The sequence below is a fragment of the Ixodes scapularis genome, unplaced genomic scaffold (assembly GCF_016920785.2).
Source record: "Ixodes scapularis isolate PalLabHiFi unplaced genomic scaffold, ASM1692078v2 ptg001421l_1__unscaffolded, whole genome shotgun sequence".
In the NCBI taxonomy this organism is placed as follows: Eukaryota; Metazoa; Arthropoda; class Arachnida; order Ixodida; family Ixodidae; genus Ixodes; species Ixodes scapularis.
Window position 1 is genome coordinate 756,608 of NW_024610148.1, and position 20,321 is coordinate 776,928.

The 20,321-nt window shown below is 46.3% G+C and overlaps 1 long non-coding RNA gene across 1 annotated transcript; it reads left to right on the plus strand.

Annotated features, from left to right (window-relative positions):
- Nucleotides 1-264: 264 nt before the first annotated feature.
- LOC120847679 lies at nucleotides 265-17,548 on the plus strand. The gene is made up of 3 exons (XR_005717422.3): nucleotides 265-373; nucleotides 16,895-16,976; nucleotides 17,446-17,548. It is a non-coding gene; the product is annotated as an uncharacterized LOC120847679 (long non-coding RNA).
- The last annotated feature ends 2,773 nt before the right edge of the window (nucleotides 17,549-20,321 follow it).

Genomic DNA, 20,321 nt, shown 5'->3' on the forward strand with positions numbered 1-20,321 from the left:
ATTATTGTCGCAGGCGCGTTAAAAAAAAAGCCGTTGTTTATACGACGTGTAAAAGAAAAAGTAAAAAAGAAAAAAAAAAGAGCATTTAAAGTTTTGTGTTTGTGACCACCACTTGCTCCGTAGTTCCAGATGGTCTGGCACAGTCTGGCATACGAATGGGAACCGCGCCGTCGTCGACATCGCTCTGTGGTTTGCGTTCATTTCTACCTTTAAACCGATTCCTTTACGTTTTTTTTTTCTTTTTTCTTTTACAGGTACTACTTTGTCAAGAGTAACAAACGATATCTGGGAGACGCTGATGGACGCTGCGTCTAGTCAACGACCGTAGGTTGTGCACGGCTGCCGGAGCACCTTCGGGAAACGCTAACCGCCGGTAAGCGAGTGTTTCTCTTTTAAATTGATTCGATAGCGTGTTGATTGAACATATTTGAAGGGATAGCCAGCTAGTTTTCGTTGTAGATTCAAAGTTTGAAGTGAGACGCATGCCGAAATGACAGAGACGAGCTTAGAGCATCGCCGCCGGGCGCGTCACGTCCGAATAGATAACTGTCGAGCCAGTCCATCCAGGCTGTCCCTATTCGCACTCCGAGTGCGGATAGTGGGCGCGTTAAGTCGGCGCTTCTTTACTCCTACTCTGACGCTCCGAGTTTCATACTCCGAGCGCAGCAACTAAACGGCGCATAGCGTACAAGAGCGCGATACACCGAGGCTGCGTTCCAAACCTACTCGAATGGATCCGAGTTACACTGGCCGATTATGTCACGTGACAACAAAAATAGAGAAAAGGTGGACGCGGGTAGGTTTTCGATAACCACCTTTACCCTAGAGTTAGATCGGTAGATCGAGTAAGCTCCTTCCGACCGTTTATACGGGTGGCAGAAGCCGAAAATATTTCGAAGATAAATAATTAGGCCCGTGTGGAGCCGCAGACTCTAAAGCAAAAGAGACTGCAACGTATGAAGTTTCTACGAACGTTTTAATATTCCTGAAAGGTTTTAAGACTCGTTTCGTGCACATATCTGGAAGGTTACCATGGCCGATCTACAGGGTGAAACAAGGAGACGCCGGGCTCTTTAAATTAATTGAAAAATTCGGTCTCTTATCGCGAGTTCGTTTCGCACGCACTGGCACCGTTCGAGTTCTCTCCCAGAAGGCATCGCACTCACAGTGTTGCACGGAAAACTGGACTCAAACGAACTTGCCAAATGCACCGAGTGCAGAAGACTGATGCTGACGCCATCTATGTTGTAGAAAAGGCACCGACTTCAAACCGAAACTAGCGCCTTTCTGTTCCGAGCATAGAGGATCTGAGTGATGCGTGGGAATGCGAGAATGCAGTTGCTACCAACGTTTATCTACTAACGTTGGCAACTGCAGCCTGTAGTTTATAGTTGCGATGTCTTCAAGCAGCTCGGCTGCCGTAGAGCTAGTTACAGACGGCGTAAATTTCCGCAACCAGCTGTCTACAAAGCAGCTGGTTGCTATCTTTCAATTCTTATAACCGTTTACACTGAAGAAAACTAATGATGCTGTCCGAGCAGAAGCTTGATCCGTTTGAGCATGGTATTATGCGTGAACCACTGAAAGGGTACGGCTTAAAACTAGCCTGTTAGAATATCCAGCAAAACTGGGATTTTCGATTTAAATCGTCACTATAGGTGGATTAGATATTAGCTTTGGTAAGGGCGTCGAGAACGAGAGCTTTCTCGAACAAAATACGACGGGGCAAGTTAGCTGCTTAGGTAAATGTTAAGCATGATGATGTTGCCCAATCCTCGGGTAAAGTCACCATCTTTAGCTTTCTCTGATGCTTATTGGGTAGTCAGAGGGGGAGTTTTATCGACAAATGTTCAATTTTTCACCCGCACACGGATGGTGATAGAAATCTCGAGGGCCGCTGTTGCGTTTGTTCTGAGCATTTCTTTACACACTGGTATATTTCAGCGTTTGTGCGGCAACAGAGTGATTTAAAACCTGCAAATGAATCACGGGTTGTCAATTGCTTCCTTCGTGAAATAGCAGGCGCTCACAATTCAAGTTCGCGTTTGATTTCGTTGCCCGCGGGACATGATTTCTATCAGAAAATCTACTTTTTTTTTTCCGTAGAGTAGATTGTTGGGCTAGTTGGTTTTAGAATTTGGAATACATTTTAGCGCTCAAAAAACAGGGACAAAGAGGTGAGAAACAGACAGCACAGTGCGCTTTTGGAATACATTTTAGCGCTCAAAAAACGGGGACAAAGAGGCGAGAAACAGACAGCACTGCGCGTCTGTTTCTCGCCTCTTTTTTTTTTCCGTTCGGTTCCGCGACACATCGTAGCAGACGAACCCTCGTCGTCTGCTCCCGCTCCTCGCCGGCCCCGCCGGAGCGAGGCATGACGGGATTGCATTTTGGCGCACTCCCGATTTTCTCGGTGCAGCGAGCGCATGCACGCGTGGGGTGTCAACGATGAAACGAACTCGGAGAGTGCAACCACTCGTGGAGCGCCGGCCGAAACGAACCCGTTCCTTGCTGCGAGTGGGCACGCGTGGGCACGAGTGCCGTGAAACGAACTCGCTATTAACCTATCGCGCTACGACTTTGTGCAGCGTTGCCCACAGATGGTGCTTTTTTTTTTTTGTAAAATTTGAAAAGAGCGAACTTACCTGAAGAAAAAGTAAAGAAAGAAAAAGGCTTAGCTCCTATGGAAACGCAGCGTAGCCACCGGTCTGCAAACCACACGGTGCCGTTTCGCACAAGCCACAAGAGATGGCGCAAGCGGTCGTGACGCCAACTGCCGCCAACGAACGAGCAGACGACGCAGACAGGAACTGCAGTTCCTTGTTGTTACCGCGCTTGTTTTTGTTTCTGCGATTGTCGCCGCCCGCGGAACGCGCTCCGCTTTTGAGTCGAAACGATTGTCTGCTTGAGGTGCTGGCTCTCGGCGCCGTATGCTCGTTCGTTGGCGGCGTTCGTTGCGCCATCTCTTGTGACCCGTGCGAAACGGCGCCGTGTTGTTTGAAGACCGGTGGCGTCGCTGCGTTTCCATAGGAGCTAAGCCTTTTTCTTTCTTTACTTTTTCCTCAGGTAAGTTCGCTCTTTGCAAATTTTACAAAAAAAGTGCACCATCTGTGGGCAACGCTGCACAAAGTCGTAGCGCGATAGGTTAAGAAACCGAATTTTCCGGTCGATTTAAAGAGCCTGGTGACTCCTTGTTTCACCCTGTATTTATAGGGAGTATTCACTGGCGGCCATAGCTATGTGCGCGACTGCTGAGCCTGTGCTGACGGCGTGCTTCCATAGTTCTTTCGCCACGTGCGTTTCGCACCATCAAGATTGCCGGTCTTAGGAGCCTATTAACGTGAGCTCGTTCCGAGCATGCGCTCTAAACATCGCCCTCAAATATGGCGTCCAGTGAATACTCCCTATTGACCATGCATGCTGTTACGATTTCAATTAAAGAAAACATTCTTGAACCGGCTCGTCGACGCAGGAAACCCTCAAATTTGTCAGATTCCCTGGTTCCGTCGGTTCCGTCTCGCAGCGAGACGGAAGCACGCCGATACCGGCGCACCGTTGTTCAATTGCACGTCAATTCGTTTTTAGGCGGTATGCATGGAGCAAACCTTTCCCGCAACGCTAACTGGTGTTTCGGCTTTCCAATCTAAGTAGTGATGGGACGAATCACTGGAGATTCGGATTCGGTCGGATTCGGAAATTTCCGAACTTCCCGCGACGAATATTTGGGAGATTCGCAGATTCGTCAGGTTCGTCGCTGGTTGCAGACGGCACTATGAACCTTGTCGTAAACCTCGCGAATGCGGTCAGTTGTGTTCCAGATTTCGTCTTGCTTACTTCAACTTACGGTATGTACTGTACTGTCATTCTAAATCCTGGCACGCGCCCAGGTCCAGCTGAGCTGATCGGTGTGGTTGGCGTAGGCCTAACAAATGCACGGTTTTGGTTTCTGTGCGGTTTCGAGGGGATCGGTAAAATGTAGCGAAATGCTGTGTATTATACATAATGTGGCGCAACGCGCAATAAATATATTCAGGCAAGGAAATGATTCGTCTCCTTTTCTAGAGCTAGCTGCGTAAGACGCGAGAGCGATGAAAAGTGTTGCTCGTCCCAGCTTCGACCGCGTACGGCACCGGCGAAGAAAAACGTCACACTGGCACTGTCGTTTCTCCGTCTCGGCAGCAAGTATTGTATACTTGAACTTTATTTAATGAAAAAGAAACAACATAGGGGTGTCTAACGCAACTTTATTGTTCAGGAACAAACACTAATTAAGATATCATTAACTAGAAAGGTACAAATACTCCTTCCGCCGTACATAGTATGGCGCAAGGACTTTTAGATTGTTTCCCGTGTTTTGATAACAATACCGCAGTGGACACACGTTAAAGATAATCGAATCGAACATACTTAGATATGTGTGGTGTGTGCTACTGGTGCTACTATGACCGTAATTATGGGCACGAGATGTGTTCCTGCCGAACTGCACGTACGGCATCAATCTCTTGTGGGGGGGGGGACTGCTGCGAACCTCGGACGAGCGCGGTCGACGTCTCTGGTAACCCCGGAGTACGAGAACTTGATCTTCACGTAAACATCAGCTCGCTCCGTCGACCCGCCGCTGCACCGGCTGCACGTCCGCTGAATCCCGCCGGGCTGGGGCGGCCACGCCTAGAGCACTATATAGCTCCTTCGGAGCAGAGTAGCGCAATCTAGAACGCCGCCTCTCGGCGACTAGCGGCGAACGCCCGAAGGTTCCAACTGCGGTCAGAAATGCATGGAGAACGTGAGAAAATCATTGTTTCTTCAGTATTGTGGGGATGTTCGGAATGGCAATCGTTTTTGACATAATAATGGAACATTTTAGAATAATTTTCGCTAAGTTTTGTGCCCCGCAAGGACGTGACTTTTTTGAAAAAATTGCCTGAGCGGCATCATGCACCAGACGACACGGCGACGTCGCACCATTCACGTGACCCGCTCCGGCCAAACCGAAAAGCCCATCTCCGCTGCGAGCAAAAATCGTCTGCTTCAAACGCCATTGCCTTGGAAATTGCCTTCTCAAAATTTGCACAAGCATCCGATATTATTAAAACTTTGATAAAATGTTTAGTGCTTTACTAACTTCACGACAGACTATTTTTGAAAAGTGTGAACTCGCCGTTCATTTTTTAATCAGCCGTGTTGAGTCGATCTCCATGTATTCTCCCATAGGGCGGGCCGCCTCCTGGAGCCCTGAGTACCACGTGACTCGCGCCGAGCCACTCTGTCGGCCATGTTGTCGGCAAATCACGAGGTTCAAAGGATTGCGCTACTCTGCTCCGTAGGAGCTATATAGTGCTCTAGCCACGCCCAGCCTGACGAGATCCACGAGGAACTTTTCGTGCTTGCGTTTCGCTGGAAGGGCAGCCGCGGTTGTCACTGCCATGGCCCCGCCGACAACGCCGGAGGTCCCTGGTCCACAACCGACTGTCGCCGAACTGCCCGGGACACTCGGGCGATGAAAACATGCGCTTGTATGCTTGTATTTCCACGTGCACCAAGCATGCCTATTTTGGTCGTAATCCGGAACCGAAACCAATGTTCCCGCGATGCCTGGTTTCCATTCTCGACAAACATCCAAAATATTATAAACAAAGCGGAGCATTTTATTAATTACTATGATATTATATTACAACATTATTTTGTGCTTTTTGTAGAATTTAGTGAATTTAGTATCACAAAAAGTTGAAACACTCATCAACGTGATCTGGCAACCATGGCAACGCTTTGAATATTTCCGAACTTCTCCGAATCGCTTGAGATTCGGCTACTTTTCCGAATATTTCCGAATCTTCAGATTTGGCTCCGAATCTCGATTCGGATAAAGATTCGTCCCATCACTAAATCTATGTATAATTATTCGCTGCGGCTGGGCTAAGCATTCTAAGCAGGGCAGCGGTCTGACTGTCCTTTCATCACAACTGTTCTGTCGCCGAGCTATCAGCACTTCGTCCGAGAGATCAATTCGTTTTCAGGCAAGACGCACGAGCAAACCTTTTCCTCAACGCTCGCTGATGTTTTGGCTTTCAAATCGAAGTATCTTTATTCGCTGGGCTAAGCATTATAAAAGGAAAAGCGTGGTCCGAATCTCCTCATCTCTGCAACTTTTCTGTCGCTGTGCTACCGGCACGCTACCGTTTGACAGACGAATTTCTTTTTCATGCGAGATGCGCGAACAAACCTTTTTCGGAACGCTAATTGCTGTCTTAGCTTTCAAATCAAATCGTTTTTACCTGCTGGATTAAGCACTGATCAACTGAAAAGGGGCAGCGCTCCGGCTACGCCTCTCGACTCGACGGTCTCAAAAGCAGCGCAGCCATCTTGTTTGTTTACGTGACGTCATGGAGCGCAAAGAAGTCACTCGCGCTACGAGAAATTTTCGGTGCACGAAGAGCGCGCTCGAGTGTCGGTCTCCGGTGGAACTCCTGTCCGTTTAGTGAAAGGAGCATCAAACTCTCGCGCTCCGGAGCATGGACTTAACGCGCCCCGTGGTGGATTCTAATCTGCACTCCGAGTGCGAATAATTTTGGATTCTTATCCGCACTCCGAGTGCGGTTTGTGCTGGATTCTTATCTGCACTCCGAGTGCGGATTGCATGCGGAGGCGCGGACGCTCGGTAGCACGAAGCTGTTGAGTCTGTTGGATCTTATTTACCTGCACTCCGCGTGTGGCGCGATTTTGTCGCGGGAAACTATGAACACAGTGGTGTAGATGTTCTCAATTTTGTGTTGCGAATGACATCGGCTTTTATGCAGGCTCGACGAGTCAGTGGGAATATTGGCGGTCCTAGTTTCAGAATTAGATTAATTTCAAGCAAATATTTTTGCTTTTATTGAAAGAAATAATTAGCCTTGGGTGGTGCACTTGAGAGTAAACGGTGCTCACGCCTCGGGGATTGGACGCAGGTGATCAATGTGTATGTATGTGTTTGTGGCGGGGGGGGGGGGGGGGGGGGGGACTCCTTTAATAATATTTTCACTGTGGCTAGCATTATGTCCTGTCGGAGCACTGAAACACGTATAACTAACCCCCCCGCCCTCCTCTCTCTCCCCCGTGAACCTGGGAAAGGCGGACCCCGCAGGGGGCACCTGTGAAAGCAGGTGTTTGGAGAGTGGCGTCTCCACGGACCCCGAGCCATGCGGGTTCGCCCGCCCACGTATGGCTGTGCGTGGCTTTCCCGTGTCCGGGGAAAAGGGCATCCTGGTGGTTGAGCCGAGCCCGGGGTAGGTTTGGACCCTTCGGGGCCCCCCGGGTGAGGCAATACACCACTTCGGCCCCTGCTTCTCGTAGACGGGAGTCCTGGTAAGGCCCGGCCAGGATGATTCAGTCTAGTCGCCACTTCTACTATCCCCTCTCTGCTTTCACCCTTGTCTTCTCCTCCTTTTCACTCTTCTCATTTCTCTTCTTTCCTTTTCAACTCCTTTGGCGGCAAGGGCTAACCTTGGGTGGCGACAGACACCTTGTCCAGAACCACTCTTGGTTATAGAGACTGGGCAGCACTAATAGCGTAACGTCTTCAGCCAAGCCATTCTTGTTATGGAGCGTTACCTATTCCCTTGTTGGGCTCGGTGGTGGGCGGTGCACCACAGTTTCCGAAAACCCTCCCCCTTCATATGGGTTCTCAAGCTAAAAAACCTTTTGATCGGGCCCCGAAAAGGGTCCGCACCGAAGCACTGCAGATAGAAAAACCAACATACACATTTTCAAAGTTCCCCAAGTTTCTTGTCATGCACTCTGAGGATGAAAAACCGCTTGGCAAGTTGTCCCCTTTCCTCATTTCAAAAGTTCTTGAAGGAGTGATTGGGAAGAATTACAATGCAAAAAAGATGGCATCTGGTGATCTCCTAGTGGAGATACACAGTAAGCAACAAAGTGATTCACTATTAGCACTAAACTGTGTGACTGATTACAAAGTCACTGTCACACCTCATAGAACACTTAACACAATTCAAGGAGTGATCTCAGAAGACGACCTGCTCGAGTGTACAGAAACCGAAGTAGTTGAGGGCCTTTCCACACAAGGAGTAATCGCTGCTCGGCGTATTACCCTTCGCCGCGATGGTGTTGAACGCAAGACGAAACACATCATCCTTACATTTGAGTCAACTACACTTCCTGAAGTTATGAAGGCAGGATATCTCCAGTGCCGCGTCCGCCCTTATGTGCCAAACCCTCAGCGGTGTTTTAAATGCCAACGGTTTGGCCATGGGTCACGGAACTGTCGAGGAAGTGACACTTGTGCCAAGTGTTCTAGCAAGGAGCACGTTGCTGATGTGTGCGAGAATGAGCCCCACTGTGCTAACTGTAGCGGTAAGCACCCAGCATACTCCCGATCCTGCCCATTATGGAAACAGGAAAAAGAAATCCTCACCTTGAAGGTTACCGAAAATATTTCATACGCTGATGCAAAGAAGCGTTTCGCCTTTGTATCCAAAGGCTCTTATGCCGAGGCCGTACGCAGGGGACCGGTACGGCCAATGGTTTCGACGGGAACTCAGACGTCTACGGACAGTCTGCGCCTCCCGTCGAGGTCTCCGTCCTCGGGAGCGGTGCCAGTGACACCGCTTTCGAACCGTAAGGTGGATGCTGCCTCTTCTGCATCCACCTCAGGGCAGGGGCTGACCCCCCCTGCTCCACCTGGCCCTTTGGCCCCTAAGGGCCGAGGCCTACCCCCTCGCTCCTCTGCTCCCCAGAGGAAGCCCGGTGAGACGTCGAAGCAGTTGGCCCCTAAGGGTCAACCGACGACACCACCGGAAGAGCCCATGGAAGAGTGTGGGCTCAGATCCGACGACGAGGCTATCCTCTCGGGATCGGAGTCCTCCCTCGCTGCTCCCACTACCTCTAGTGGGACGCAGAATGACTGCGCGAAAAAGAAAAACGCTCCGCGCATAAAAATCGATTTTAAACCTTAGTAAACCGTTTTTTTACCCATTCTTGCAGTTTATAAGTTAAAGTTTATTTTAATTTTAGCACTGCTATGAGTAAACAATTAGGTATCATGCAGTGGAACTGTCGCGGCCTTCTTCGTAATATTGATGACGTTAATTTTTTTCTCGATGAGCTTCGTCCTGTGGCACTCTGTTTGCAGGAAACCCATCTGACCGACAAACACACACAGGTCTTACGCCGGCACCAGGTTTTTAGGAAGGATCGCCTTTCTCCTAGCCCTTCTGGTGGTGTCGCAGTTGTAGTGCAGAGCGGGGTTGTGTGTGCTCAGGTTCCTCTACAAACACCACTCGAGGCAGTAGCAGTTCGCGTTCTCCTTGACCAACTCGTCACCCTGGTCTCTCTCTACCTGCCACCCAACGTTCCACTGCAGCTCCACGAGCTACAAGGACTCATAGATCAGCTGCCTAAGCCTTTTTTAATTCTAGGTGATTTTAACGCCCACCACCCACTGTGGGGTAGTGTTCGTCAGGATTCTCGTGGTGGAGTTTTAGAACGACTTTTATTATCCTCCGGGCTCTGTCTTCTGAATAAAAAGGAGCCAACGTTTTTTAGTGCTGCTCATAACACCTTTACTTCAATAGACCTTTCCATATCATCACCAGCTTTACTTCCATGCTTTTCATGGAAGGTTTTAGATAATCCATTTGGCAGCGATCATTTCCCCATAATTTTAGAAAGTTCAATACCCCTTCCTTCGCTTTCGACCCGCCTTCCAAAGTGGAAATTAGAGAAGGCTGACTGGGCTCTTTTTGGTTTAAATGCCGTACTGGATCCATCGCTTTTTCGCAGTATGTCCCCCGAGGAGGCGACGGTGTTTGTCACTGAATGTCTAATTAATGCTGCTGCATCTTCTATTCCGCAAACATCCGGCGTCCTACCCCGGAGATGCAAACCCTGGTGGAATGAGGACTGCAGAGTCACTCGCAGGAAACAGAACAAGGCATGGGGTATATTTCGCCGTTATCCCACTGCTTTGAACCTGATTGAATTTAAAAAATGTAGGGCCGAGGCACGTTGGACACGGAAACAGGCAAAGAGGACATCATGGGAAAAATATATATCTTCTCTAAATAGCTTTGTCCCAGCTAAAGAAGTTTGGGATCGCCTGCGGAAAGTTCGAGGAGATTACCAATCTTTCCGAACTCCTCTGTTTTCTTCCCCCTCTGTATCGCTGAAAGATCAAGCAAATGTTCTTGGGGAGCATTTCCATCTTATTAGTAGCTCCTCTAATTTTAGCGAAAAATTCAAGAAGTTCCAGTCGACTTTTGAAAAGCAGCCCATCTCGATGTCGGAGGGTGGTTCATTTTTTTACAATAGACCATTCACAATGTGTGAACTCAAAGTCGCTCTTGGTGCAAAGAAGCAGTCTGCACCAGGGCCAGACAGACTCCACTATGAAATGTTGAGGAAACTGTCCCCTGAATCTATGAACGGTTTGTTAACCTTTTTTAATCAACTATGGCAAGCTGCTGCCTTTCCTCGTTGCTGGAAACATGCCCACATAATCCCTTTTTTGAAACCTGGGAAAGACCCTTCCATTCCTACGAGCTATCGTCCCATCGCACTCACGAGTTGCTTAGGGAAGACCTATGAGCGGCTTGTGAATCGTCGTCTTGTCCATTTCTTAGAGACTGAGAATTTTTTTGATGTAAACCAGTGCGGCTTTCGGGAGGGACGAGCGACCACCGATCATTTGGTTCGCCTAGAGACCGCTATACGTGAGGCATTTGTACACCGGCAGCATTGTGTCTCGGTGTTTTTCGATTTACACAAAGCATATGATACCACATGGAGGTATGGAATACTTCGCGACTTGTACAACTGTGGTGTACGGGGCCGCATGCTTCAGTGCACACAGAGCTTTCTCAGCGAAAGAACCTTTCAAGTCCGATTGGGCTCCACACTTTCAGATGTTTTTTCTCAAGAAAATGGTGTTCCTCAAGGAGGAGTGTTGAGCGTTACCCTCTTTGCTGTAAAGATTAACAGTCTAGCTAAGGTTATGCCATCATCAGTAACTTACTCTCTATATGTGGATGATGTGCAAATCTCTGTGTCTTCCTGTAACCTCTCCAGTTGTGAACGACAATTGCAGCTTACAATCAATAGAATGTGTAAGTGGGCAGAAGAAAACGGCTTCAAATTTTCTCCTGAAAAAACAGTCTGTGTTCCTTTTTCATTACGCCGGGGATTGTCTCTTGATCCTTCCTTGCATCTTAATAGCATTGAGATATCAGTCCAACAAGAACACAAATTTTTGGGTGTTATTTTTGACAAGAAACTTACTTTTGTACCCCATCTGAAGAATTTGAAACGGAAATGCTTGATGTCATCAAGCATCCTAAAAGTGCTATCGCATATGTCGTGGGGTGCTGATAGGCGCTGTCTTCTACGACTGTATAACTCCTTAGTTCGATCCCGCCTCGACTATGGTGCAGTAGTATATGGGTCAGCGCGGCCATCCGCTCTTAAGATGCTTGACCCAGTACACCACCTTGGACTACGACTTTCTACAGGTGCATTTCGCACATCTCCCGTGAAGAGTTTGTATGCTGATACGCATCAAATGTCCCTTGAGAAACGGAGGCAGTACCTCAGCGTCTCTTATGCTTACAAAGTATTTTCAAATCCAAAGCATCCCTCCTACAGTGCCCTTCATGCTTGCAGAAGTTCACAACTTTTCGAAAACAAGCCGAGCATTGTCAGACCATTAGGCCTCCGTTTGCAAAGTACTTGTCAATCCCTTAATATCCCCCTCCATGAGATTCCCTTGCTTAAAAACACTCATAGGGTTGCTCCATGGGATGTTCTGCCGATTTTCTGTGACTGGTCACTTGCAAAATACAGTAAGAGGGTCATTTAACCACAAATCCTCCGGCAGGAGTTCCTCTCCTTGCAACAAAAATATGCGGACTACCTGGAGTTTTATACAGATGGGTCCAAATCGTCGTCTTTTGTAGGGTGTGCTTTCTATTCCGCCTCCTACAGCAAAGCCACACAAGTTGACTCTAGGGCAAGCATTTTCACTGCAGAGCTTTATGCTATTTTACTAGCGGTCGAACATATACTCGACAATAGTATAATGAAAGCTGTAATTTTTGTCGACTCGCAGAGTGCCTTATTGGCTGTGTCCTCCCTGATGCCCACAAAGAACCGCCTTGCACAACATCTACATGGTAAGATCAATAGCGCCCTGCGACGCGGTCGGGACATTAAGTTCTGCTGGGTGCCAAGCCACGTTGGGATTTTGGGCAATGAAGAGGCGGATAAATTGGCCGTGTCTGCCCAAGGCTCGTCTATAACATTCAATTGCTTACCTTACCAAGACTTGAAACCACTTCTGAGGAAATCTATTTTTCTCAAATGGCAGCTTGAATGGGATACAGAGAGCAACAACAAACTTCACATTATCAAGCCCGTTCTGGGCGTTTGGGAGAGCTCTTACAACAGGGAACGTCGTGTGGAGGTTCTTCTATGCCGTCTAAGAATAGGTCACTCCCGTGTGACACATCAGTATCTGCTTTGTGGTGAGGATGTTGCACTATGTGAACACTGTGGAGAGCTTCTGACCGTGTTGCACATTTTGTGGCATTGTTCGTCCCATCAACCACTCCGTCAATCATGTTTTCTGGAACTTTTTAGGGATCATCTCCCATTTCATCCCTCTTTTTTGCTTGGTGATAAACCTTTAGTTCCATTCAGCCGTGTCTTAGACTTTTTAAAACAAACTGGATATTTATACCATTTGTAAATATGTAGCCTCAAAGTAAACTTTTGTTATAATATGTTCTAAATACATCAAGTTTGGCGCATTATGGCCCTCGTTGCTGCTGCGCCAATAAACTCCTAATCATCATCATCATCATGGGAAAGGCGGAGATTTGGACTTAACTTGGGTTACGTTGGACGTAACACGAGACGCTTCGTAATATTTTACCCACTCCAACACTCGGGGACATCCCACTCACATCAACACCCCCCCCCCCCCCCCCCCCACAAAAAAAAAAAAAAAAAAGGTTCTGGCGGTAATTTGTTTTTTAGGGTTAAATATTTTTATTGACGAAAGAAAAAAAACTAGAGCAGTTTACAATTTTTTCCCTGTATTGTCTTGTGCCTAGATGCGGTGGCATAGGAAAAGGGGGGGGGGGGGCAGGAAAATCAGTCATTTCCAGTAAACAATATTATTAAAAAAAGACCCTTCCCTTTCCTATGCCACTGCCCTCATCATCTCAACACAAGACAATACACGTCTTCTGAACACTTTTAACACTACTAGATGGGGGAATGCCTGAAAAGTCCCTGGCCATTTGTTACTGTAGCTTTTCTTTTTTTTTTTAAAGAATGATTTGTGCGTTTGTGAGTACACAACGATAGATGTGATGGCTGTTAAAAGTTGTGGGTTTCGGGCGCGGCGGCAGCGGAGGTTTGGGACATCTGTGTGTGTGTGTGTGCTTGAGGGGGGCGGCAATTGCGCCTTGAAAATTGTTTGCTCGCCGTCCGTTTCCACATTACTGACCCCACCAGCTAAGCACCACACAATGTTAATGCGCTAACTGTAGCAAAGCTTCCTGTTTTTTTTTTGTTTTTTTTTTTTTGCAAATAATAATAATTTGTTTAACAGAAAGAAGAAAAAGAAAACACTGAAGGAAAAATAGGATTGCTTATTTCCTGCTTTCATACCTTTTTACAGGTCCCCGGAGCGCGAGTACAGTTCAATCTTTACCCAAATGCGCCACTTAGCACTAATCAATCTCAAAAAAAAAAAAAAAAGAGTAAAAAGAAAGGTGAATTTTTTGCATTTGCAGTAATGTTTTGAGGTGAGCTAGTCGATGGTGTATAAAAAAACATAATTAAAACAGCGCAAACGAACACAAGGACAATTAGAAGAAGGGACACAGATAGAGCGCTGACTCACGTCTTTTTATGTTGATTTGTTTTAAGAAGACGAAAAAGAGAGCAAGTCATGAGTCAGCGCTGTGTCTCTGTGCCTTCTTTTACTTGTCTTTGTGCTCGTTTGCACTGTTTTAATTATATGTTTACGATTATGCATTTGTTTCAAATTGAACTAATTCCGAAACACAGGTCTTCCCCAATTAAACACCGTGCAACTACTAATATTTCTGTGGAATTGGCGCTGCCAGCATCAGTGATGTGATTGCTGCACCAATTGTGCCAAACTCTGCGCCAAGGGGCTAACTCTGCTACATCCTGCTACATTTCGCCATAATATGGCTAATCTGAGCCAAACCTGCGCAAAAGGACCAATCTTGGTCGCCTTTCAAAAACGAAACTAAACTGAGAACCGTAATTGAGCATGCGTTGGCTAGGTGGCACAAGACACTGCCCGACACAAAGTACCCTGCATCAATCGTCTATGCGGTCTTGCATGATTTTTCCCGCCATCTCGCGTTTCGCACTCTCGTCGTCTCGGGAATCTCATCTCGCGTCTTTTTTTCTTTTTTTTTTAATTTTTTAGTGATAGACGCGGCCGTGTGCGCGGACACTCCGACGTTAGTGTGTCGGGTTCCAAACTTGCCGTCATGCTGTGAAACAAAACCACGTTTTTACGTGGCAAGAGTTACTTTGTGCTCACAAAGCTCACAAAGTAACTCTCGTCGCGCGACGTCGTGTGTTGCCGTCCCCACTTTGCTGCAGATATAATGCTTTCTAAACTGAAACGCATCGACATTCCTGCTCTTGTTTAAATCATACGCTGCTATAAAAATCCCTCTTTAACTCAATGACTGCTGTGTCGAAATAATAATTACCTAGGTTTCTCTCGGTGGGCTTTCTCCCGAGAAAGACCCCGGTACGTGAAAAATCTGCCGCGAAAGAATGTTGATGATGAGAAGTGACCTAAAGCAAAGAAGGCAGTGCCTGCACGCTGAACCGGCACGGCACGCTTGTTTGTCTCGAGTTCAGTCGTTGCACAAAGCGCTCCAAAAACTTCTTGACCCTGGCTCGCAATGTCTTGCATCGATACGCTCAGGTCCTTTTTGTTTGGTGTGTTTAGCTTGTACCTCGCCCACCGGCCTGGCAAGCACGCACCGCTGGACTGTTTATTGTCGTATGCTGGACAGTTACATTTTGTACATGTATATTATTTTGGGAACCAGTTGGCAACAAAGCGGAGTGGCATGGTTTCGGTTTCGGTCGAACAGCCGTTGTCTCTGCTCATGCGACGAAGCACGTCTAGGTGCAAGCCTGCCGAAGTTGCCCTCACGTGCATGTGAACATGATTGCACGAGTCGCACCATCCAGGACGCTTGCAATCTAATGTCTTACGTTTGCTTACTTTTTATAAAGATCTGCCACATTGAAAACCAGTAAAACGAAAGCAAGTGTTTTTTTTTTTTCAGAATTGCTTGACAACGCTCACAGCACTGTATACTTGTGGGATGTCTCAGCAGCAAAAACACAAGCAGCGAATTCCGCCCAAACACGTCGCATCACAACACAACACAAAGTGCCCTTCGTTTGTCCAGCATTTAAAACAAATATTTATTTTTCTAAGAATGTGTGCTCCAAAAGTCACTTTTTCTGCTCCGAAACACTGTTTTCGCTGCTCCAAAAGCCACTTTTGCTGCTCCAAAACACACTATCTTGGCCGCTCCAAAGGCCACATTTGCTGCTCCAAAACACTGTTTTGGAGCAGCAAACACCTAAGTGCAAGACCTAAGCACAAACTTAGTGGGACTTGAATGTGCCTATTATCACTGCTGCATTTGAAATCAGAATGGCAGTGGCCTTATATCTGTCCTTTCAGTAAATTTTACATGATATAGTTCCTTAAGCATCTGTCCCTTTGCAACAAGTCAGGATTACAAAATTGTCAAATGATTTTTATTAATTTTAACGACCACATTTTTTTTTTTCAAAGTTCAGTTTACATTTTAAGGACAGCGACCATCCAGTGGTAGTTTTCAGCACTTTAGAGACGTCTGGAGGCAAGTTGGCTCACCAGATAGCAAAATTCGTTGTCATAGCACCGTTCAAGACCAATTATTGGCTACAATTGGAGGACGACGACCATTCCGAGGTAGTTTTCATCATTTCAGAGACGTCTGGAGGCAGGTTGGCTCACCGGAAAGGGACCTTTGTTGTCATAGCACCATCTAAGACCAATTATTGTCTACAATTGAAGGGCGACGACCATTCCGAGGTAGTTTTCATCATTTCAGAGACGTCTGGAGGCAGGTTGGCTCACCGGAAAGGAAACTTCGTTGTCATAGCACCGTCTAAGACCAATAATTGGCTACAATAGGAGGACTACGACCATTCCGAGGTAGTTTTCATCATTGCAGAGATGTCTGGAGGCAAGTTGGCTCACCAGAAAGGAAACTTTGTTGTCATAGCACCATTCAAGACCAATTATTGACTTCAATCGGAGGCTGACGACTATCCCGGGGTAGTTCTCAGTACGTTGGAGCCATCTGGAGGCAAGTGTGGTCACAAAATAGAGAACTCGAATATAATAGCACCATTCAAGACCAATGATTGACTATGATATGGGGACGACGACAATACTCTGATTATCTTCAGCATTTGAGTTTCCTCTGGAGATCCCCCATTGCCTTGCAGAAGTGTCTCAACACCTCTCGCGGAAGTGTCTCAACGTCATTCTCAGTCGTCGAAATGGATGGGCATTGGCTCCTTAATGACTGCCACTCGTGCATTCTTCATAGAACTTCTGTATCCATTCAAACGCATTTCTTTGCGAGAAAATATTTACATTTCCATAATACTGTGCACAAAGTTTTTTTTTTTATGGATATCGGTATATTCATATATATGGAATTACTGGACACCCCTTCATATCACGAGAACGATGACTGATTCACTTCTACAAATTAAGCATGGGACAGCCATTCTTCCTACCACCTCAGTCCCTACTGAACTGATTTAACAGATTCAAGCCTGCACAGCAGTGACTGGAGATACAGCAACCTTGTATGAAAAGTGCCGATAAGACAGTGCAGCCAACAGAAGGTGTAAGTTGACCAAAGTGAAATAAGTTTTTAATCACCCTCGTACGACATGGATCCTTCGTAACGTCTGCATTCTGGCTCCAACCATACTTATTCATTGTTTAGTTTACTTCATGAGCCAATCTTAGTAACGGAATACATATAGCATTTACACCAAGACACTCTTTGTGGCTTTGTTTTAAAAAATGAAAGTTACATTAAAGCGGTTTTGCGCAGGTGAGGTATACGGCCAAGGGAACATAGTATAGGGGGCTAATTGTAACGATCAGTTGGCTAATTAAGTAAAATTCATTAATTAACTTTTTAATAAATGAAAATAGACATGTGGTTCCAATTAGAAACTTGTTCAGCGTCACCTAAGGCCACTATATCAACTCTTTTTCGAAAGATATAACGCAGGGGCTGTATATTACAGCGTTCCATGAAAACGCTCAATTTGGACGCGTTTCTAGGTTTCGATTTGTTATTGCAGTGCATCTCTGCGCCCACGGTCCTGCTCGACAGTGGCTGAGACGTGCAACACAGTTGCGCCCAACTTCCCTCTATGCTACAAGGTAAGCGAGGGAGTGGCTTTGCGCCGCGACTACCGGGGGAGGAGGAGGAGGAGGAGGGGGAAGAGGGAGGGAGGGAGGGGAGGGGGAGGGGACAGGATTGCGGGCGCGGAGAGTGCTCGGATAAGTAAGCGAAACCTAGAAACACATCCAAATTGAGCGCTTCATTAGAATGACGTAAAATGCTGCCCATGCTTTATGTTCTAAAAAAAGTTGATTTAGTAGTTTTCAATGGCGCTTAGCAAGTTTCTAATTGGAACTATGTGTCGATTTTTAATTATTTAAAAAGTTAATTAACGAATTTTAAATAATTAGCTGACTGATCGTTACAATTAGCCCTAATACTCTATCCCCCTGGCATTATAACTCATCTGCACAAACCGCAGAAGTGTAACTTTCACGGCTTTTTAAACAAATCTGTTAAGTTTTGAAAGAAACACCTGGTATATCTTTGTGTAAGTTAAAACTTTCCTACTTTGACCTTATTATGGTCATAAAAGTCAAAATTAAATAGGTTGTTAGCCTTCAGAGAGTGATGAATCAGTCAGCTATGAAATTAGACTGTTTGTGTCTCCACTGCAGAAAGAAAACTTACCATATGCAGCATGGCTGCTAACTTGGGGTCTTTACATGTAACCTTATAACTTGACCTTCTGACTTTCTTTGTGCTGCATCGGTCATTATTCTGTTAGCTCATAAAATTGAAGATAGTTAATTTTAGGTTAGTTCAAAAAGCAAGCTGCATTACGGTCTGGTTTCTCACTTATTTTAAATAGTCAGTGTTACGTAAAGTTTCCCCAGATTGGTAAAGTTCCATCTTTCTGTGGCAGTCGTGCATTTCATTCCTCTGGTTCTATTATGCTGTTCCAATTTCTATGCCTAGGTGTTGAGGGTTTTTCTAAGTGTCTGTTAGTTCTGTCTTTTAGCAAACAAATACAAGCTGTGCCTTAGACCTAGACATTGTACAAAGTTTCTTTTCTATTTCACCTGCTCTGCCTCAGATCTCAATCATAAAAACCAACACTAGGATTATCACATTAAGCTTAGGTCATTTATGACCTACATGATTTTCCAAACTAAACCATTCAGATTCCCGATCAGCCTTCATAAGCCTTTCATGTTTTTGATAGTACCTGAATTATTTCCTTAAGAAATTAGATGAGCAGATGCTGGAATAAGCAAGGCTTGAGTCTAGAGCTGGGGTTCAGTTGCTTGCCAAGGATAATTTAACCATACATATTTGTATAAAAAATTTCGAAGTGTAGCCAGAAACCAGAAATACTGGGTATTTTCATGATGCCTACTTCACCACACAACTTATATGCATTGCAACAAAGTGCACCCCAAAAATAAAAGTAAATATTGTATTCAATTTTGACAACAATTTAAATATATCGAAGTGTAAATACAATTACTGAACGATTATTAGCTTCTACGGTACTGCAGAACATGTTGTAACATCTGTACCCAGAGGGGCATGGCGTGTGAGCTGTGGCACAGTACACTGCCTGTCTCCCTAGTTGAACGTAAGGCGGTGGCGGTCTTTGAAGTATGAAAACTCACACTAGGTCATCACATTGTGTCTATGAGAAAAGTCATCTCTTCGCACCACCCGCCACAGCCTGCCCTAATACAGTGCTGAGCAAATCTCGCATCTTAGTCGTTATGATTTCTTGTCGCCGCTACAAAGTGCGGTCACCAGATATGTTTCGACTGTAGAACGACACAGTTTTTTGAAGCTAAGACTTTACTCGGGAGACAAAGAAACTTCTCTTAAAAATTGTCCCAACACTAAAAAAAAAAAAAAAAAACCTTTTCGTCGCATTATTGTCTAAATGCGTTGTTCACCGCAATTTAATGAGAACGGAAGAATGGGGCTACAATCGGCTGATCGCCTAGATCGTCCACTGCCGCTATTCAACGCGCCGATTGGAAAAAAAGGAAATGCGTTGAAAGTAAAAATCTGACGTTTACAACACCCTGTAACGCCGAATTAGAGCACAGCTCTTAAAGAAGACGAGGGAAGGGTACTGAGGGGAGGGTATACCCCCTCTCCCTGCTCCTCCTTACCCACTCATCCTCCTTGCTACTCCTCCCCTCCTCCTCATCCTCCTTCACCTCCCCCTCACCTCATCCTTCAAGCTCCTCTCTCCCCCCCTCCTTCCTTCTCTTCCCCCTCCTCCTCCTTCCTTCCCTCCCCCTCCTCCTCCTTCCTTCCCTCCCCCTCATCCTCCTCCCTGCGCATTGCATCACGGGTAGTGTCCCATAATGCACCGTGCGGTTACGCCGACTCCACTCAAGCCGGAAACGGGTGCCTAAGAGCTGCGCTCTAAGATAAACAAGGTTGTAAATAGCCATACGTTACAGATATGCGCAAATAACTGCATACGAATAAGCACGCTGAAATAAAAACCAATGGGAAGATGGACGTGAGCCGTGCGTGAGCCCCACATCTGCATACCTTCCCTGGTTAGGGCTAACACACACTGAGAGTGGAAAGTCAACTTGAAAACGGGTCGATAAACACTTCACATAATATTTTGCATCTGTCGCAATCGAAGGTCATTCTGTTGAGGCTCTCACGCTGCTGTAGCCTAAAACACTTTGTACAACCAATTTCGTCCACCGTGTAGACCGCCACAAACCAGCCGACATGTTTTAAATCCAGGATTAAGAAACAACCAAGTAAAGTACCCGATGTTGAGCGCTCACGATAGGCATGGTTTAGTGCTAGGTTTAGCGATAAGTGATTTTGGTGCAACAGAACAAAACCAAAACTCGGCTTAGGTTCCCTGCT